The 23,307-nt window shown below is 32.5% G+C and overlaps 1 long non-coding RNA gene across 1 annotated transcript; it reads right to left on the reverse strand.

The window, feature by feature from the left end:
- Positions 1-15,134: 15,134 nt before the first annotated feature.
- On the reverse strand, positions 15,135-17,217 carry LOC107465854 (uncharacterized). The gene is made up of 4 exons (XR_002367400.2): positions 16,616-17,217; positions 15,731-15,909; positions 15,568-15,649; positions 15,135-15,359 (listed from the first exon to the last, which is right to left on the reverse strand). It is a non-coding gene; the product is annotated as an uncharacterized LOC107465854 (long non-coding RNA).
- Positions 17,218-23,307: the final 6,090 nt, after the last annotated feature.

Genomic DNA, 23,307 nt, shown 5'->3' on the forward strand with positions numbered 1-23,307 from the left:
TATGTGTATATGTTGATGACGATATCCTTTATACTGGTGATGATTCTACTGATTTACAATCTTTAATTTTGCAACTTCATTCTATTTTTTCTTTTAAAGACCTTGGAAGGTTTCAATTTTTTTCTTAGATTAGAAGCTACCTATATTAACGATAATAAACTTTTACTCACTTAAAAGAAGTACATTATTGATTTGTTAATCAAAACTAACATGCTTATGTCTAATCATGTCCCTGTCCCAATTATATCCTCTTCAAAATTGAGTGTTGATGATTCTGCATATTTTGAGGATCTAAAATTATTCAAATCAATTACTAGTGTCGTGCAGTGTTTGACATTAGCTTGACTAGATTTAACTTATTATTCTATAAACAAGGTGTGATAATATATGCAAAGTCCAACAGTGAATCATTGAAGAGCTCTCAAATGGATCCTTCAATATGTCAAAGGTATCATGGATCAAAGAATTCTATTTTCTCCTTGTACTGATTTTTCATTAGCATGCATTTTTAGATGTTGATTGGGAAATTGAGTTGATGATCAAAAGTCAGTAACTGGATATTGCATTTATGTTGGAACCAATTTGATTGCTTGGAAATGCAACAGACAATAAACAGTGAGTCGATCTAGCATAGAGGCAGAATATAGAGTTTTGGCTTCAGCTCAATCCGAGTTTGTGTGAGTTCAAGATTTGCTCACAGAATTACATACTCCCATTGCCATCCTACCAATAATCTATTGTGATAGTCAAAGTGCATGTTTACTAGCTACCAACCTCATACTCCTTATAGACCAAAGCATTTTGAAATCTTCATTTTGTTAGAGATAAAGTGACTCACAAAAAACTCTCTTTTACAAATATTCCCTCACAATACCAAGTGATAGATATATTCACAATGCCACCCTCCATCAATCTCTTTGGAAAATTTTAGGACAAGCTAAGAGTGAGAGTGAGATCATACACCCTTCTCAGTTTGAGCTCCATAGGAACCGAGAATGAAGTCAAAGACTTAGTTCAAGTATGTTATAACTTACTACTTATATTTGGCTATCTAACTAATATGTAGTTAGAGCTATTGAGCTCACCGCTATAATTAAATAACTATATACTTTAGAGATATGTAACTTAAGAATCTATATTCAACTCAAGCATACAATTTTATTTTATTATCTCTAGTTCGTTTGATGTTATAATTCATTTTCTTCTTCTGTCTGTTTTGTTAACCTTTCATACACTGCATATATACTAGAAACCTTCACAACTCTTTTAATGCAATTGAATATTTTCTTCCAAAATTAATAAGTTCTCTCTTTTAATATTTTCTTTTTTCTATCTTTCTATACCTACTCATTCTATCTCTTATATATTGTTAGTATTACTAATTATTAATTAGTAATTTGACAACCAAAATGTATCGCATTATATTCTCTCATTACGATTGAAATAGAATCTTTCATTCAAGAATCAAGAAGTTCTGTCCTTCCCCTTCTCCCCTTCTTTATCTTCCTCTCTTCTTACTACTAGAAAAATTACTTTTAGCAGTCATTTACTTTTCTTTTAGTAGCAATAGAAATAGTCGCTAATATATTTACCGGCAAATAGATATTAGCCGTCTTATACCTTATTGTTCAAAAGTTTTAATAGCAATTATATAATTTTTGATAAATACCTTTGGATGATGATAAAAAGTATATAATTACCATTACAACATATAGTAATAACAGCAAATATATAATTGCTACAAACATATAAGTTAAACAAGACATATAGTGGTCATTATGTTGTTGCCACTAAAGTGATTTTTGTTGTATTATCCTCTACCCACTTTATCTCTCGTATATATCATTAATAGTAATTATTGTTAATATATATATATAATTTGACAACTATAATATACTACGTGATATTTTCTTATTGTAATAGAAAAATAATTTTGTCCTCCAAAATTAAAGAATTCTTTCATTTCCCCTATGAAACGACAAACATCAGAGAAAATTGAGAATAATTGACGTAGACTTGGAACATTTATTGATTGTATTAAATGGTTGACTTTTCAAGATTGCGCTTATAGAGGCCATGATGAAAACTCGAGTTCAAATATTTTTTCGTTACATTTGATGAAGGAAACTATGGGAATTACTAATATTTTATGCCAAGCATTACAACAAAAATCCCAAGATATTTTGAAATACAATGCATGTTGTTTCCACATCAAAACTACTTTTTCAAAAATTGAGGGATAATGGTTGGTACAATTTACTTGAGATTGTTAAGAAGTTTTGTGAGAAACATGAAATTGACATTTTTAATATGAGTACACAATACACGGTTAGAAGACATCGATCTTGTCAACCAAAGATAACAACTTAACATCATTATCGAGTAGATATGTTTTTGGTAGCAATTGACTCTCAACTACAAGAGTTAAATAGTAAATTCAATGAGGAAACCATGGAGTTTTTGACTTTAAGTATCGCTTTGGACTCTAAAGACAATTTTAAGTTGTTTAATATTCAGAATATGTGCAAGTTAGTTGACAAGTTTTATCCTTCAGATTTTTCTAATCATGAAAGAATTCTTTTGAATGCTCAATTGCAACATTATGCATTTGATATACCAAATCATCTAAAAGATGTTGGGACACTTTCTGAGTTATATCGAAGATTGAAAGAAATAGGAAAATCAAGAACTTATCATTTGGTTGATAGACTGATTCGCAATGTCTTGACTCTTCTAGTATCTATGACAACAACAAAAGAGCTTTTTCGGTAATAAAAATTGTTTAAACAAGGTTTCGGAATAAAATGGCAGACGAATTTTTTGCAGATAATTTAGTCATTTACATTGAGAGAGAAATCGCAACTACTTTCAATACAGATTCAATAATATATAACTTTAAATTAAGAAAAAAATGTCGAGCTCAATTGACTATGTAAGTTGCAAATTTTAATTCATTTGAATTCTAGTAATATTATTATTAATTTATTCATTGCATAAGTTATGGTTGTGATTTAAATTATTTACATGAAATATAATATATTTTTTAATAATTTTACAGAAAACTTCTAAAAATAAATTGAATAGTATTTAAAAATTCGAAAGACAAATATGCAACAACCTATATTTACAATATTTGAAGTTAGTTTTGAGATACTTATGTCTAATTATTTTAATATACGATATATTCAATTATCTTATAAAAAATAAATTCTAAGTTATTTTTAATATTTTTGTTAAAATAAAAAATTAAAAAAATATTGATTTCCTGTTAAATATTGTCTAGCTTGGCCGCTGAATCTACAGTGAAACAGCTTGACTAACCAAACCAATCGCCTTCTCAATCGATGACTAATGGTGTGTTTGTTTGAGGTGAAAATGGGAGGAAAGAAAAGGAAGAGAAATAAATTGGAAGGAAAATAGTTATTTTCTTTTGTTTGGTTGAGGAGAGAAATGGAAAAATATTGGTGGGACCCACCAATTTTCTTTCCCTCCAACAATGGAGAGAAAATTATTTATTTCTCTCTACTTCTAATATTACCCCTTTATTTTTCAATATATTTTATAATATAAGGGTAAAATTGTCTTTTTATACCATTTCTTTTCTTCTTATTTTCCTTTCATCCAAACACATCTAAAGAAAATAAAAATCTACTCAATTTTTTTCCTTTTCTTTCTTTCCTTTCTATTTCTTTCCTCTCTATTTTTTTTCTTCTAACTAAACATAGCCTAACAGACAAATCGACTACCTTAAGTCTAATGGCTGCCTGCTGGACTATGCTAAACCTTGACCGATTATTGGAGACCCGGAACTATGCTAGTCGATTTTCCTTACTCATCCCTAGATACCTTTTTGAATGATTCTCTCGACTCAAGAGAACTTTTATAAAAATGGTTCGAACCATGAAAATATAGAATTGACGTTATTAAAAACACTACATACATCCATTTTTGTTTTCTAATTCGATAAATTAATTCTTTAATATTTAATACAATAATGTTAGGTATTTAATAATAAAAATTAAATATTGACATACAATTTATTTAAAAAACTTATTACTATTCCATAATGTTATTACAGAAACTAATTTAAAATTATTTTAAAGATAATATTAAAAGAATCTCTTAATAATTGAAGAGAGATTATATTAGAATAATTTTTAACACTTTATAGATTAAACATATCATTGATATAGTTTATTTATTTTAAAATATATAGCAAATTATTAAAATTTTTTATACTTTGTTAATCGATAAGAATATTGGACTTTTTTTTTATAAATAATAAACTATTTTATCTTTAATTGATATTTATTACTTCCACGGCGAAATCAACAAAAAGAACTTAGAAAAAGGTTAGTGAATGAATGAGATGATTCACTACCAAAAAATGTCGATGACTAAATTATTTCATTTTAAAAACAGTACATTGTGCATTGTACTAAGTGACATGAATTTGTGAATCCTTAATTAATTGTTGAATTCATAAGTAATACGTTCTTTTTATTTTGTACTTTTTACAAGTATTATTATCTTCTTGAAATTTAATATAGTATCAAGAAGTATGAATGTATCTATATGTCACAATCCATTGTACATAGATATTTTTGGATATTCCATAGAAGCTAAGACAGCTAAATAAATAAATTTGTTCTTACTTTTACCTATTATTTAATGAATACGTTAAGTTTAATAAACAACCTTATTCTTCAAATATATATAAAGAAATCTCAAACTATCATTGATTATATCATTTTTTTTTTTTTTTGGTCGATGGATTGGACAACCCCCAATCTTAGGTACCCCAGTGGATTGGATAACCCCCAATCCTAGGTACACAATACACACCCACACATACCTCATATACTTACCAATTTTTCTTCTCAGTTGCAGCTGGTAGGACTCGAACCCGAGACCTTTGAGATGAGGAAGGGGCGGAATGCCGTGTGAGCTATGGCTCATTGGCCATTGATTATATCATTTAACTTGAGCATACCGCATTGTACTCCAAAATTCTCCATTTTATAGGTGACTTACTCATTTTAGATCGTTGTCCACAATGGCCGATTATTATGTGATGAGTGTGTTGGAGATAAGTGTGTATGTTCAACAAAATACTATCATGAATTATTATTATTATTATTTCTTTTTATAAGAATAAACTTTTATAATTTATGATAGTGTCCTTAATTAAAAATTAGAAACGAATAATTACGATAGGAATCGTAATAATGAGATATACGTTTTTTTGAGTACTTTTAATTTAAATTGTTCTTAATCGTAGAATCACTAAAAATGGGACATTAGTGATTCGGATAGATTAATATATATATAATAGTCTTCATTGGATGAAGATTAATAGATCTCATTTGTTAAATTATATATATAAATGGTATATATAGAGATATAACCATTGAACTGACGCACTCTAAGAATTACTAATGGTTATAATTACCGTATATTTGTCAATAGGATATTCTTATGATGAACATAATATTAGAATTTTTCTTTGACCTGCGACTATCATAGTAATTAACAATGTATTTGTTATACTTTGATTCTGGACACCTAACACCCTACGGTGTTAGTTGAATGGACATTGGGTATGATTTAAATACTTGTAGAATTAATAATGGACATTGGGTATAATTTAAATACTTGTAGAATTAGTGATTAGTCAAAATGGAATCCATCAACTATGGTAATGAGTTTGAGCTCTACGATTATAATGAATGAAATAAACAATGCCTTGACCAAGCGGTTTGAATGAATTAAGAAATGAGTTTCTTAAGTCATTCATAATTCATTATAATAATGGTAACAAGTTAGAGTTTGACAATCAAACCGTACTCTAAAAGTTAGCCAAGAGCTGAAAAGATGGAAGGAGTTGTATTTTTGTTCATCTTGGGTTCTTAGTAAAAATATTATTACTTCATACTATCGGGTCGTCAAGGAGCGTTTCTAGACGCCAACCTTGATTAGTAAATATAGTATGACTAATATACTACCCGCTTAGTATTGAACCTATGGGGTCACACACTAACGAGTGTTCTAATCCTTGGTAAATAATTATTTAATTATTATTTTGATTAGATCAAATAAATAATTATATTAATTCAAATGGAGTATTATTATATTCTTTGCTAGCACCATGAATATAATAATATTATAATTGAGAATATTAAATAATTAATTATTTATTCTATGATGAGTTTTAAATATGGATAAGATCCTAATTGATTTTGTCTCAAATTAAGTTGTAATTTGATTCACAAATCAGTCACCAATCTCATACTATATAAGTGTATATGACAAAAGAAAGAAAAAAAAATAAGTTTTCTTTTTTTACCTCCACATACACAAATATTCCAAATTCTTAGTGAAGAATTGCTGGTGCAAGGAGTTGCAAGAAACTTCTCAGTTAAATCCATTGGTCAAAGAGTTGACAACAAGGATTAGTCTCGGTGTGGATACACATAGTACCTTCGTACCATCGAAGGGGAAAGCTTTATTCACTAGGGTACTCAGGTATTGGCATCTAACCCATCTTATTTCAATAAAATTTTAAGCACAAAATAGATCAATAGGATTACTTTATTACTTCCGCTGCGTGTTATGAACACTTGTAATCCTTCAGTGGTATCAGAGCCATGGCACTTTTGTGTTTAAAGTTTTATTGCAAAAATTTTCATAATTAATAGGATTAATTTAAGTTTTGTTATTATAGTGAATGTGATTCCTAATAATGGTATGAGATGCCATTGTCAAAATTATAAATTTATGGGATAAAATTATATGTATGTTAAGGAACATACTGTTGTTATTGTTTTATTTATTTATGAAATAAAACTGAAAAGAAAAAAGGGATAAATAAATTTTATACTTTGTTTACGAGGAGTTACCTGACAACCAGGAGATTCGTACTCAAGGATAAAATTTATACATGTATTTGATACATGGATTGAATTAATTTTTACTTGAACCTAGACAACCTAGGGGTATAAAATATAATTCAATTAAATAATAACCTGACAACCAGGTAATTATTTGGGATTAAAATTGTATGTGATACATTTAATCATCTATTTAAAATTGTATGAGTAATGACTTGACAACCAAGATACTCATTCATGATTTTAAATATATTTTTTTAAGAAATAAAGATTTCTTAATTTTCTATAATAGTAATTATTGTAGAAAGTGTTATTTGTATGTGTGAATACGTACTTATATTTGTTTTTTCGTTTTACATTCATGAATAATATGTCTGCTCTATCATTGCGTGGCATACTTGAAAATAACAAATTGGCTGGAGCCAATTATGATGATTGGTATCGCAATTTGAGAATTGTTCTCATGCATGAAAGGCTAATTGATATAATCGATAAGTCTGCTGTTACGGCCCCAGTTCCTAAAGAGGATGGAAGTATTGATAATGAGGCAACCAAGACTTATGAGAAGTACTTGGAAAATTGTCTTACTGCCAAATGCATCATTTTGGCATCCATGGGTTCTGATCTTCAGAGGCAATATCAGGATATGGATCCACCGACTATTGTCGAACATCTTAAGAAGATGTATGGTGCACAAAGTAAGACAGCCCGATATCAATTGTCCAAAACTTTGTTTAGATCCACACTTGATGTGGACTCTCCTGTTGGACCCTATGTTCTTAAGATGATTGATCTTATTGAACAACTTGAGAAGTTGGGATGCAAATTGGGCAAAGAACTTTCACAAGATTTGATCTTGCAATCTCTTCCAGAAACTTTTTCACAATTCATTGTTAGCTTTAATATGATTAAAGTAAGCTGTGATCTTCGTGAAATGCTCAACATGCTAATTGATTATGAGAATCAAATTGCATCTGAGAAAAAGAAAGGAGTTGCTATGGTAGTTGGCAGCTCTTCTAAGAAGAAAGGAAAGTGGAAAACAAAAGGAAATGGAAAGAATAATTTTAAAAGAGAACCCATGGCACCTAAGGGTGGTGTGACCAAACCCAAGGGCAAGCAAGAAAAGGCTGACAAAAATGATGCTGAATGCTTTTATTGTAAAGGCAAAGGTCATTGGAAAAGAAACTGCAAGGAATACCTTGCTTCTTTGAAAACCAAAGAGGAATGTAAGACATACTTGAAAACAGTTTTCATGATTTCTTTGGCTACTATTAATTCTTCTATATGGGTATTAGATACCGGAAGTGCTCATAATATTTGCAATTCGTTGCAGGGACTACGAGTAAGTAGATGGCTGAAGAAGGGAGAAACTTACCTTCAAGTCGGGAACAGAGCAAATGTTGCTGCTGTAGCTATAGGATCTATTTCTTTAGCAATGTCTACGGGCAAGACATTAGTATTGGAGAATTGTCATTATGTTCCTAATTTTGTTGCAAATGTTATTTCTGTTTCTATGTTGGACAAACGTGGTTTTTATTTTAATATTAAAAATGACATTTGTTCTACTTATTATGGTGATGACTTATACGTAAATGGCTATCTCCAATATGGCATTTATATTCTTCCCGATTTAAATGGTAATTCTGTCATGCATGTTTCTACTCTCAAAAGAGAGAGGAATAATCAAGTAAATGAATCATATCTTTGGCATTGTAGACTTGGTCATATAGGAGAAAAAAGGATTTCTAAGTTACATAAAGAAGGTTATCTTAACAAATATGATTATGAATCATATGTAACTTGTGAATCCTGTCTCAAAGGAAAAATGACCAAAACTCCATTTATGGGACATGGAGAAAGGGCTACAGAATTATTGGGACTAATACATACAGATGTTTGTGGACCAATGAAAATTCAAGCCAAAGGAGGATATTCTTATTTTATCACTTTCACTGATGATATGTCTAGATATGGCTTTGTGTATCTTATGAAACACAAATCTGAGTCATTTGAAATGTTCAAAATTTTTCGCAGTGAAGTTGAAAATCAAACAGGTAAAAGCATTAAGGTGCTTAGATCTGATAGAGGAGGAGAATATCTAAATGATCATTTTCTTGAGTACTTAAAGAAAAATGGGATTCTTTCTCAATGGACACCTCCTGGTACCCCACAACACAATGGTGTTTCAGAGAGGAGAAATCGAACTTTATTAGATATGGTTCGATCCATGATGGGTTTTACTGATCTTCCATTGAATTTATGGGGCTATGCTTTAGAAACAGCAGCATATTTGCTAAATAAAGTACCCACTAAAGTAGTTTCTTCAACACCATATGAGATATGGAAAGGACGAAAATCAAATATCAAACATATTAGAGTTTGGGGATGTCCAGCATATGTTAAGAAATTGCAAAGTAATAAACTTGATGCTAGGTCCGATAAATGTAGATTCATTGGTTACCCTAAAGAAACAATGGGTTATTATTTCTATCACCCTTCTGACCACAAAGTGTTTGTGGCAAGAGGTGGAACCTTTTTAGAAAAGGAATTTCTTTCTGAAGGAAGACAAGGTGAAGAAATAGAACTTGATGAAGTTCAAGAAACCAATGAAATAGTACAAGCTCAAGAATATGAAATTCAAGTTGAGCAACCAATTTTGGATGTACTTAAACTAACACCAAATTTATCATCTTCAAGAGTTGAGGATAACGAACCGATAGTAGTTCAAAGAGAGATTAATGAATCAATCCTTGAACTACCTTTGGAACCGGTTCAACAACCTCCAATTTTGGTACAAGAACTACCTCTTCGACGGTCCACAAGAGAACATCGTCCACCACTAAGGCTAAAAATGGTGCAAGATGATGTGGAAAATGGGATCGATTATGATGATAATGATCCTAAGACTTATGAAGAGGCAATGCAAAGTTCTGAAAGTCTAAAATGGCAGAGTGCCATGGAATCCAAAATAGAGTCTATGAGGATCAATAATGTTTGGACTTTGGTTGAACCCTCAAAAGACATAAAACCTATTGGTTGCAAATGGGTTTACAAGAAAAAGATTGGAGCAGATGGTAAGGTAGAGACCTATAAAGCCCGTCTAGTTGCCAAGGGATACCGTCAAAAGGAGGGAATAGATTATGAAGAAACATTCTCTCCTGTGGCAATGCTTAAATCTATTTGGATTCTACTTGCTATAGCAGCATACTATGATTATGAAATATGGCAAATGGATGTGAAAACAGCTTTTCTTAATGGAGAACTCAAGGAGGAAGTGTACATGGCACAACCTGAAGGTTTCACACTTTCGTCTGATCATAGTAAAGTTTGTAAGCTGCAACGCGCCATTTATAGGCTAAAGCAAGCTTCTAGAAGTTGGAACATTTGTTTTAATAAGACAATCGAAAAGTTCGATTTTATCCGGTGTGAAGAGGATCCTTGCATATACAAAAAGTTTAGTGGGAGTACAGTCATTTTCTTAGTACTCTATGTTGATGACATATTACTAATAGGAAATGATGTACCAGCATTGCAAAATACCAAAACTTGGCTATCTCAACAATTCTCCATGAAAGATTTGGGAGAAGCAGCCTATATTCTAGGAATAAAAATCTATAGAGATAGATCTAAAAGGTTGCTTGGACTCTCACAGTCTATGTACATTGATACCATTTTGAAAAGGTATAACATGGAAAATTCCAAAAAGGGCTATTTACCAATAGGCACTGGAATTACTCTCAGCAGAAAGGATTGTCCTAAAACTTCTGAAGAGAGCGTACGCACGAGTAGAATACCATATGCTAGTGCAGTGGGAGCTATCATGTATACCATGACATGTACACGTCCTGATGTCGCATATGCGCTAGGAGTAGCCAATCGATATCAGGCAAATCCTGGTGAGGAACATTGGAAGGTGGTTAAATCCATTCTTAAATATTTAAGAAGAACCAAAGACCAATTCCTCATCTATGGAGATTCTGAACTTATACCAAAAGGGTTCACTGATGCAAGTTTTGCCTCAGATAAAGATGATAGCAAATCTACTTCAGGTTATGTTTTCACCTTAAACGGTGGTGCAGTGAGTTGGAAAAGTTCCAAACAAGCTACTGTAGCTGATTCAACGACTGAAGCTGAGTATATAGCAGCAAGTGAGGCTGCTAAAGAAGCTGTGTGGATGAAGAAGTTCATAAACGAGCTTGGTGTGGTACCTTCAATTAAAGAACCACTTCCGTTACTGTGTGACAATAATGGAGCCATTGCACAAGCAAAAGAGCCAAGATCACATAAAAAATCTAAGCATATCTTGAGCAGGTATCATTTGATAAGAGAGATCGTTGAACGTGGAGACGTTGAAATTCAAAAGGTTGCTGGGAAGGATAATGCAGCAGACCCATTCACTAAGGCGCTTGGATCAAAAGAGTTTGATAAGCACATGTGGGAATTGGGATTGAAATATATGACTGATTGGCTCTAGTGCAAGTGGGAGATTGTTGGAGATAAGTGTGTATGTCCAACAAAATACTATCATGAATTATTATTATTATTATTCCTTTTTATAAGAATAAACTTTTATAATTTATGATAGTGTCCTTAATTAAAAATTAGAAACGAATAATTACGATAGGGATCGTAATAATGAGATATACGTTTTTTGAGTACTTTTAATTTAAAATGTTCTTAATCGTAGAATCACTAAAAATGGGACATTAATCATTCGGATAGATTAATATATATATAAAATGGGACATTAGTGATTCGGATAGATTAATATATATATAATAGTCTTCATTGGATGAAGATTAATAGATCTCATTTGTTAAATTATATATATAAATGGTATATATAGAGATATAACCATTAAACTGACTCACTCTAAGAATTCCTAATGGTTATAATTACCGTATATTTGTTAATAGGATATTCTTATGATGAACATAATATTAGAATTTTCTTTTGACCTGCGACTATCATAGTAATTAACAATGTATTTGTTATACTTTGATTCTGGACACCTAACACCCTACGGTGTTAGTTGAATGGACATTGGGTATGATTTAAATACTTGTAGAATTAATGATTAGTCAAAATGGAATCCATAAACTATGGTAATGAGTTTGAGCTCTACGATTATAATGAATGAAATAAACAATGCCTTGGCCAAGGAGTTTGAATGAATTAAGAAATGAGTTTCTTAAGTCATTCATAATTCATTATAATAATGGTAACAAGTCAGAGTTTGACAATCAAACCGTACTCTAAAAGTTAGCCAAGAGCTGAAAAGATGGAAGGAGTTGTATTTTTGTTCATCTTGGGTTCTTAGTAAAAAATATTATTACTTCATACTATCGGGTCGTCAAGGAGCGTTGCTAGACGCCAACCTTGATTAGTAAATATAGTATGACTAATATAGTACCCGCTTAGTATTGAACCTATGGGGTCACACACTAACGAGTGTTCTAATCCTTGGTAAATAAATTATTTAATTATTACTGTAATTTGATTCACAAATCATTCACCAATCTCATACTATATATGTGTATATGATAAAAGAAAGAAAACATAAGTTTTCTCTTTTTACCTCCACATACACAAATATTCCAAATTCTTAGTGAAGAATTGCTGGTGCAAGGAGTTGCAAGAAACTTCTCAGTTAAATCCATTGGTCAAAGAGTTGACAACAAGGATTAGTCTCGGTGTGGATACACATAGTACCTTCGTACCATCGAAGGGGAAAGTTTTATTCACTAGGGTACTCAGGTATTGGCATCTAACCCATCTTATTTCAATAAAATTTTAAGCACAAAATAGATCAATAGGATTACTTTATTACTTCCGCTGCGTGTTATGAACACTTGTAATCCTTCAGAGTGTGAGTCATAAGTAGTCATGACAAAGTCAAACTTAACATGTAAGTTTAAGATCAATAGAATTAGTATATATTATATATATGTATTTCTGTAAATTATTTAGATGTGCATTTTATTGGTGTATTGTACTTATGTATTTTATTTAATTATATGATATATGTTATGTGTTTTATATGTGCTTGTATGTCTGTTTATGTAATTTATTTTGCTTGATTTGATTGCATTTAATAGTGTATGAAAATAATGATGGTTGAGCGGATTGTATTTATTAGAAAAGAATAATGATAGTATGTTAGATAAAAACTCTTAAGGGTGTCTTTGACCCCTAAAATTTTAAGATTTATTTTGGTTTCTCAAAATATATATGATTATGAAATATTAAGATATGTAATAATATATAAGTGAAAATATTTTGAAACTAAAATTCGATACAAGTTTTTATAAAAATAAACTTTTTTGAGATTTGTGTTGACCACGTATACTTGTTTTTATTATTTTTGTGGCATTCACTCTTCTTAATGAGAACTATGTGATTTGATTTTCACTCTCTATATCCAATATTTTTTTGGAAACAGACCACGAAGTCTTTAAAGAGTTTACGAAATACGTATTGGGCATGCTTTATTTGTTTTTTTAGATGTTCTCTCACCTTTGTTTTTGTTATATCTTTTAAAAGAGAAATAGGAGTTATAATTATGTATGTTTATATATTATTTTTATAAACTATATTAAATAAAAAGTATAGTCATAAGTTGTGATGTATTTATGTATATTTGTGTGATTTGTTTTTAGAAGAAAATAAAGTGTATAAAAAAAATATATACTGGCTTTTCAAAGAAAAGTCCCTAAGAATTTCAGGTAAAGGCTCCTACTTATTATAGTTATATATAGATGTGTAGTCGTAATATTCTCGCTATCAGATTGGCGCAGTCGAAAGCGTGGCATTTTGGCACTGAAGGTGTTATTACATTATGGTATCAGAGCAGTCTTTCTTATGGAGCTTGAGGAATGGAATGACTATGTTTCATTACATACTCTGAGTATTTGTCATATAGTAGGTCTTGTTCGGATGATAGAAATTAGAGCTTTATGTACATGACCATCTATTGATTAACTCTGTTAGTCTACCTTGCACATTTCATGGTATTACGTATGGCCAACCTAATACTATTAGTTTGTGTATTTGGGAACACTAATATGTTATCATAGATAATGTAGAATTTAGGTAATAATAATCGTTAAGTTTGGGAACATTAGGTAATCTTATTGGATTAGTTTGTATTGAGGTATGTGCCTTAATCGTGCCGCTTAATTTGATGTATCGTTCATTTTTCTATCTTTTATATTGGAGTTCCATATTTTAATTTATTCTTGAAATGCAATTTCATTCTTTTGCTTCTTGTCTTACATCTTATGCATATTTTGATTTGATCGTACTCTTAGTTATCCTTTAGATTCTTGACATCACAGCTCTTGACTTAGCATTGTTCTATGTGAACTATGTAACTCCTTGATGTAATTTGAACTTATTTTCACTACAAAAAAGGCCTATGGTCACGATAAAAATCGTGACCATAGCTAGTAAAAAGGGTGACCATAGATCTATGGTCACGGTTTTGAACCTATGGTCACGATTTTTTTACCGTAGCCTATTCTCTCGTGGCCATAGGTCTATGGTCACGATTTTTTTATCTATGGTCACGGTTTCAATTTTCAAATTCTGACACTTTAGGCTACGTTTTTTCACCGTGACCATAGCCTTATCTATGGTCACGGTTTTCATCGTGACCATAGACTCTATGGTCACCCTTCCTTAAAACCGTGACCATAGCCTTATCTATGGTTACGGTATAGTCACCCCACCTTAAAACCATGACCATAGCTCTATCTATGGTCACCCCTTCTTAAAACCGTGACCATAGCCTTATCTATGGTCACAGTTTTTTGCCGTGACCATAGCCTCTATGGTCACCCCACCTTAAAACCGTGACTATAGCCTTATCTATGGTCACGGTTTTCACTGTGACCATAGCTCTATGGTCACGGTGAATAACCATAGCCTCTATGATCACTCCTTCTTAAAATCGTGACCAAGCCCTATCTATGGTCACGGTTTTTCGTCGTGACCATAGCTTCTATGGTCACCCCACCTTAAAATCGTGACCATAGCTTATCTATGGTCACCCCACAAAACTGTGACCATAACCTTATCTATGGTCACGGTTTTTACCGTGACCAAAGCCTATTTTGTTTTATGAGATTTAATTTTTTTTAAAACATAATCACATCCCAAAATGATGATGATCACAAAATAAATCTAAAAATAAAAAATGATAATCAACAATTAAGATAAGTTGTGATTAAAGTAACCAGCAAACATATCAATATAGTTGAGAGAATACACTTGTCTCAATCTTAGTTTTATAGAGTGATATATACACTAACACTAAGAAGACACTATTAACAAAATTGTTCCATAGGCGTGAGAGCAATACAATTTAAACTCTGCCAGGATAGATTGTGTCTGGTATTGCTATTCTTTCTTCTCAACGCTCAAAAACTTTTGTTTCAGCCACTTAAATATTTGAAAGCTCAGCACATGCTTCATTAACATGCAAAGTAAAGTCATATTAGACATAAACACCTACATTTATTCTTCTTCAACTTAGGATAAAAAAACATATGATTAAAACAGATATACATCACACATATAATAGCTAGCACACACTATACAACACACATCCACATCATAGTATATGACACATCATAAAACAATATAAAGTACTTGAAGAGATAGGTGTATATATTACCAAAGTACTTGAAATCCTCTTAGTAGCTTCTTTTTGTTTTTAACACTTCATTTTTGACAGACTTCATTATAGCTCTCAATTCCTATAAAGCACCAAATAATTATAGCACAAGTAAAAAGAAAATGAAAATAAAAAATAAAGCAACATAAACAACAAAGCAAACCTGAAAAGCTCTAGATTGGCAATCGACAAAACTTAGGTAAGTATGCTCCTTATTCTTCCAATTCACATATCTGGATTCTGAAAAAAATCCTAATTTTCAAGTTTCTTCTTCTCCTCAAATTTACTTTGTTCAAGCTGCAAAGAAATTATTAAAGCTTGTTTTGTAATGGGACAAGGGTCCTGCAGTAGAAAAACAATTGCACAAAGAATTATAATCAGAGTTAATTGGACTGGTCACATTTTAGGAAAATAGAACATAATAGTGAGTTAGTTGAATCACTTTCTTCGTATTCGTTAAAATTTTCTCATTAACCTTTTAGATTTCAAACAACTAAACTTAATATTTCCTTATCCTTACCTACAAAAAGAATTCTCAAATAAAGAAGCCTACACCATTACCCTTTTCTAGTTTCACTCCCATTCATTTTGTTCAATCATTTCAAAAGCTCTAGATTTCAATACCTACTGAGTGTATGTATAATCACATACAACATCAATTATGAGTTCAATTATATGAGTTAAAATATAACATAACTCAATATTAAAATCCCAAATAATAATGATTAAAAATACCCTAAATTGAGACTCACATACCTCTTTTTCTTTTCTTTTAGCCACATATGGAACTCAGTAGGTTTATATATTACAATAGTAACAAGAACAACATTTGCAAGTTTATCCCTAAAATCAATTGGTAACACATAACCATGGACAAAATCACAAAAGACACTTAAAATCATAGAACAAACAAAATCAAAATCAACTTCCCAAAGAACCAAAAAAACCAAAAAATAGATTAGCAAATAGATTATAGAACAATACATTCATAGGCAACAAGAATATTAAAGAATAGTATTATAGGCAATAATATTTAAATAATTTTTACCATCAGCAGATAAAAAACCAGCAACCAAGGGACGAGCAGCAGAGATGCACCACCGTGGAGGAAGGAGAATGGCCGAGATGAACTAGGGTAACAGAGACAGAGGACCAGGGACGAGGGTAGCAGAAGCAGAGGAGCAGCATGAGCAGGAACGGTGACACAAAGGATGCGATGGCAAACGAGCACGAATAGCGATGACGCAGACGAGGACGACCGTGGATGACAGAGTAGGAACCGATGATGACGTATAGGAGATGACGAACCCGAACGGCGACGCAAAACAGGACGGCGCTGGTAAATGTGAGTGCGAAGGAGAGGTAGAGATGAGGCATTGTTGATGGTGCAGGCTCTTCCTCCAGGCTATTCCCGATGGCGACGGCAACGGCTTCCTCCTCCATCGCGTGATAGTGACGGCGATGCAATGGCGGTGTGGGACGGCTCCTCCTCTTCGCGTCTTCTCACTCTCTGCTTCTTCTCAGCTCGGTCGCCCTCACTCTCTCTCTCTTCTTTGCGAGCATCAATTGCGACGGTGGCTGCTAGCTCCGTCAGCGCCGTCTCCTTCCTCCTCCCTCTTTTCCCTTCTCCGTTTTTCCTCTCTCTCTCTGTGTTTTCGTGGGTGTGTGTGTGTTACTTTGAAGAGGGGGGTTATGGTTTGTATTTTTGGGAAATTAAGGGCATGGGGGTTTTGGGTTAGAGTTTGTGATTTTTAATTTGGAAATTAGAGTTAGAAATTAGGAATTTTATAAAAGAATTTGGATAGAATAGATATTTTGATAAACTTGATGGATAGAATAATAATTTTAAATTGAATATACTCCACTAAAAACATCTTAAAATAAATCATATAAATTATCCTTAGTTTTTAATTATTAAAATTTTTAAATTATAAATATATGAAATACCCAAAATTATAAAAGAAAATATATAAGAATCTTAATTAGTTTATGTTCAGATGATCAAAATTTGATTTAGTTACAAAAATATTTTTGAATAGTAATTAGAATTAGGGTTAGGACTAGAGTAGTTTAAAAATTTTAATAAAATTAAAGAGTTTTGGCTTCCTACACCTTTGTGAATCCAAGGCATTATGGGAGTAGCATCCTTACCCCAAATGTCAATGCAAACAACTTTGAATTAAAGCCACAACTCATCACCTTGGTACAAAACAATTGCTCTTATGGAAGAGGCCTACTTGAAGATCCAAACCAACACTTATCCACTTTTCTGAGGATTTGTGACACTGTCAAAACCAATGGAGTGCATCTTGACATTTACAAGCTATTGTTATTTCCATTTTCCCTCATAGACAAAGCTACTCAATGGTTGGAGTCATTTCCAAAAGATAGCATCAACAATTGGGAAGATCTAGTGAACAAGTTCTTAGCCAAGTTCTATCCTCCCCAAAGGATCATTAGACTCAAAACGAAGGTCCAAACATTCACTCAGATGGATGGAGACTCATTCTATGAGGCTTGGGAGAGATACAAGACTGATAAACCATTATTTTATGATTCATATTGTGTTTAATTGAGTGGATTTTATCAAGTCTTTACCCATTTATTCATATGATTACCATGTATTTGCAATTCCTTCCCAAATTGTTCTATGATTGAAAACTTGCTTCCTAGAGTCTTTAATTTGTGTATTTTAATCATCTCTTATTACCATTCGATGCCTTGATATGTGTGTTAAGTGTTTCATACTTCATAGGGCAGGAATGGCTTAAAGAATATAGAGGAAGCTTGCAAAAAGGGAAGGAGCGCAAGAAATAAAGGAGACAACCAACGGATAGCGACGCGCACGCATAGCTGACGCGTGCACACAAATCAGACAAAATCACAGCGACGCGTATGCGTGCTTGATGCGTACGCGTCGATTGGAGTTCGCGCAAATGACACGAGCGCGTGCCTGACGCGCAAGCGTGGCAAGGAAAACGCTGAATGACGCGTATGCGTGACTGACGCGTACGCATGACCTGTGCAATCTGCAGAAATTTTAGAATACGCTGGAGACAGTTTCGGGCCACGTTTTGACCCAAATTTTGGCCCAGAAACACAGATTAAAGTCAGGGAACATGCAGAGACTCATGATATGAGATCATAATTTAGATGTAGTTTTTAGAGAGAGAGGTTCTCTCCTCTCTGTTAGGAATTAGGATTAGGATTTAGGATTTCTGTTATGTTCAGACTACTTTTCTTCATTACAGGTTCAATGTTCCTTTTATTTATTTTTCCAATTTAATTTATGAACTTTTTCATGTTAGATTTGAATATTTTATTTAATATAATTTGAGGTATTTTCATATCAATGATTTATTTCTTTTATTTATGATATAGATAATTTAGAATTTTCCCTTTTGGCTTTGGTTAAGTAATTGGTGACGCTTGAGTTATCAAACTCGAGGTGTTGACTGAAAATTGGAATTCTTTGCTGATTAATTTGGATTCCACTAACTCTAGTCTTTCCAAGGGAAAGAATAGGACTTGAGGATTCATATTGATTTATCCACCTGACTTACCTTCGTAGTTAGAGTGGGAGCAAAAAATCCAATTCTCATCACAATTGATAAGAATAACTAGGATAGGACTTCCAGTTCTCATACCTTGCCAAGAGCATTTCTAGTTCTTAGTTTATTCCTTTTGCCATTTACTATTCTTGCTTTTTATCTTATACATTAAGAAAACCCCAAAAACATATCTTTTTCGATAACCAATAATAAATCATACCTCCCTGCAATTCCTTGAGAAGACGACCCGAGGTTTAAATACTTTGGTTATCAATTTCAAAGGGATTTGTTACTTGTGACAACCAAAACTTTTGTAAGAAAGGAATTCTTGTCAGTCTAGAAGCTATACTTACAACGGGAATTTATTTGTGAAATTCTAGATCGCGCGAGAGTTTCGTTCTTCAAAGACCTTGATCAGAAAGTGTCCCCCTAAAATGTTCAATGAATGGGACATACTTCAGAATTTTTATGAAGTCTTAACTCTGAAGGCTCAAGAAGCACTAGATCACTCAATAGGAGGCTCCTTACAATTGATGAAGACTGTAGAGGAGGCCCAAAACCTCATTGATATGGTAGCAAACAATCAATATTTTTTTGCTCATCAGAGACAACACCAACCATCACAAAGGAAAGGGGTGTTAGAGTTGGAAGGAGTGGATTCTATCCTAGCTCAAAATAAAATGATACAACAGTAAATTCAGCAACAATTTGAACAAATGGCTAAGAAGATTGATAGCCTGCAAGTTGCATCAGTGAATGTCACAAACCAACCACCAACTGGGTGGGGACAAAGTGAAGAAGCTTGTGAAGATCAGCAGCAGGAACAAGTAAACGATATCCATAACCAAGGAGCAGGACAAAATGAAGTTTATGGTGACACCTACAATCCATCCTGGAAGAACCATCCAATTCTCAGATGGGGAGATAACCACAATCAAAATCAGCAGCCATGGCAAAGAAATTCAAACCAAAACAACTCAAGGAACAACCAGAACCACAACCAGCAGAACAATAACTAAAATCCATATAGAAAACACCAAAACAACTACCCCAATTCAAATCATTATCCATCCAATAACCAAACCACCAACCAAAACAATTATCATTGATGAGCGGATAATTTATACGCTTTTTGGCATTGTTTTTAGGTAGTTTTTAGTAAGTTCAAGCTACTTTTAGGGATGTTTTCATTAGTTTTTATGTTAAATTCACATTTCTGGACTTTACTATGAGTTTGTGTGTTTTTCTGTGATTTTAGGTAATTTCTGGCTGAAATTGAGGGACTTGAGCAAAACTCTGATAGGAGGCTGACAAAGGACTGCTAATGCTGTTGGAATCTGACCTCCCTTCATTCGAAATGGATTTTCTGGAGCTACAGAACTCCAAATTCGCCGCTCTCAAGGGCGTTGGAAAGTCGACATCCAGAGCTTTCTAACAATATATAATAGTCCATACTTTATTTGGGAATTGATGACGTAAACTGGCGCTCAACGCCAGTTCCATATTGCTGTCTGGAGTAAAACGCCAGAAACACGTCACGACCCGGAGTTGAACGCCCAAAACACGTTACAACTTGGCGTTCAACTCCAAAAGAAGTCTCAGCTCGTGGGTAGATCAAGCTCAGCCCAAACACACACCAAGTGGGTCCCGGAAGTGGATTTATGCATCAATTACTTACTCATGAAAACCCTAGTAGCTAGTCTAGTATAAATAGGATAATTTACTATTGTATTAGACATCTTTGGTCTCAGTTTTATTTTATTCTTCATCTGAGGAGACTATTGATCACGTTTTGGGGGGGCTGGCCATTCGGCCATGCCTGAACTTTTCACTTATGTATTTTCAACGGTGGAGTTTCTACACACCATAGATTAAGGGTGTGGAGCTCTGCTGTACCTCAAGCTTCAATGCAATTACTATTATTTTCTATCCAATTCAAATTATTCCTATTCTAAGATATTTGTTGCACTTCAACTTGATGAATGTGATGATCCGTGACACTCATCATCATTCTCACATATGAACGCCCGTGATTGACAACCACTTCCGTTCTACCTAGACCGGGCGCATATCTCTTGGATTCCTTAATCAGAATCTTCGTGGTATAAGCTAGAATTGAGGTGGCATTCATGGGAATCCGGAAGGTCTAACCTTGTCTGTGGTATTCCGAGTAGGATTCCAGAATTGAATGACTGTGACGAGCTTCAAACTCCTGAAGGTTGGGCGTTAGTGACAGACGCAAAAGAATCAAGGGATTCTACTCCAACCTGATTGAAAACTTATTTTATGTTTATTATTTATTAATTTTCGAAAATCCATAATCAATTACTATCCGCCTGACTGAGATTTACAAGATGACCATAGCTTACTTCATACCAACAATCTCTGTGGAATCGACCCTTACTCACGTAAGGTTTATTACTTGGACGACCCAGTACACTTGCTGGTTAGTTGAACGGAGTTGTGTCCACACATAGCAAAGAGCCATTATAATTATTCCATACAACAATAAAGAGTATAACATTGATGATCACAATTTCGTTCACCAAGTTTTTGGCGCCGTTGCCGGGGATTGTTCGAGTATGGACAACTGACGGTTCATCTTGTTGCTCAGATTAGGTAATTTCTTTTTTTTTTGTTTTCAAAAATTTTTAAAATTTTTTTCCTTTTTTTTCGAAAATAAATAAAGAAAATACCAAAAAATCATAAAATCATAAAAATCAAAATTATTTTGTGTTTCTTGTTCAAGTCTTGAGTCAACTTTTAAGTTTGGTGTCAATTGCATGCTTTAAAAAATTTTTTCTTGCATTTTTCGAAAATTCATGCATTCATGGTGTTCTTCATGATCTTCAAGTTGTTCTTGACAAGTCTTCTTGTTTGATCTTGATGTTTTCTTGTTTTGTGTTGTTTGTTATTTTTCATATGCATTTTTTTTGTTAGAGTCCATGCATTAAAGATTTCTAAGTTTGGTGTCTTGCATGTTTTCTTTGCATCAAAAATTTTTCAAAAGTATGTTCTTGATGTTCATCATAATCTTCAAAGTGTTCTTGGGGTTCATCTTGACATTCATAGTGTTCTTGCATGCATTCTTTGTTTTGATCCATAAAGAAAAGAGAAAAACACAAAAATGACGTTTTTAATTTTTCTGTCTCATCATTAAAAATTCAAAACTCAAAAAAAATATATTTTCCTTTTTTTCTCTCAAAATTTCAAAAATTTGAAGTTGACTTAGTAAAAAATTTTCAAAATTAGTTGTTTCTTACAAGTCAAGTCAAATTTTCAAATTTTAAAAATCTTATCTTTTCAAAATCTTTTTCAAAAATCATATCTTTTCAACTTTATCTTTGTTTTTCGAAAACTTTCAAAAAAATATTTTTCAAAATATTTTTCTTATCTTTTACATCATATTTTCGAAAATATAATCAATAATTAATGTTTTGATTCAAAAATTTGAAGTTTGTTACTTTCTTGTTAAGAAAGGTTCAATCTTTAAATTCTAGAATCTTATCTTTTAATCAATTTTAATTTTACTTTTTGTTTGTTTCTTATCTTTTTCAAAACCAACTAACTACCTATCTCTCTCTAATTTTCGAAAATACCTCTCTCTTTTTCAAAAATTCTTTTTAATTGTTTTAAATTCTAATTTTAATTATATCTTATCTTTAATTTTCGAAAATCACTAACCAATTTTTCAAAATTATTTTCGAAATTCTCTATCTCTCCTTCTATCTATTTATTTATTTATTCACTAACACTTCTCTTCATCTCTCTTCATCTCAGATCACCACCTCTATCCTTACCCATTCTTCTTCACTACTCTGCCTTTTTTTTTCTTCTACTAACATAAAGGAATCTCTATACTTTGACATAGAGGATTCCTCTTTCTTTTCTTGTTCTCTTCTTCCCTATATGAGCAGGAACAAGGAAAAAGACACTCTTGTTGAAGCTGATCCAGAACCTGAAAGGACTCTGAAGAGGAAACTAAGAGAAGCTAAACTGCAACAATCCAAAGGCAACCTTTCTGAAATTTTTGAACAAGAGAAGGAGATGGCAGCCGAACCCAACAACAATAATTCAAGGAGAATGCTTGGTAACTTCACAAAACCAACGTCCAAATTTGATGGAAGAAGCATCTCCATTCCTGCCATTGGAGCCAACAATTTTGAGCTTAAGCCTCAACTAGTTGCTT

This window comes from Arachis duranensis, chromosome 9, assembly GCF_000817695.3.
Source record: "Arachis duranensis cultivar V14167 chromosome 9, aradu.V14167.gnm2.J7QH, whole genome shotgun sequence".
NCBI classification, from domain to species: domain Eukaryota; kingdom Viridiplantae; phylum Streptophyta; class Magnoliopsida; order Fabales; family Fabaceae; genus Arachis; species Arachis duranensis.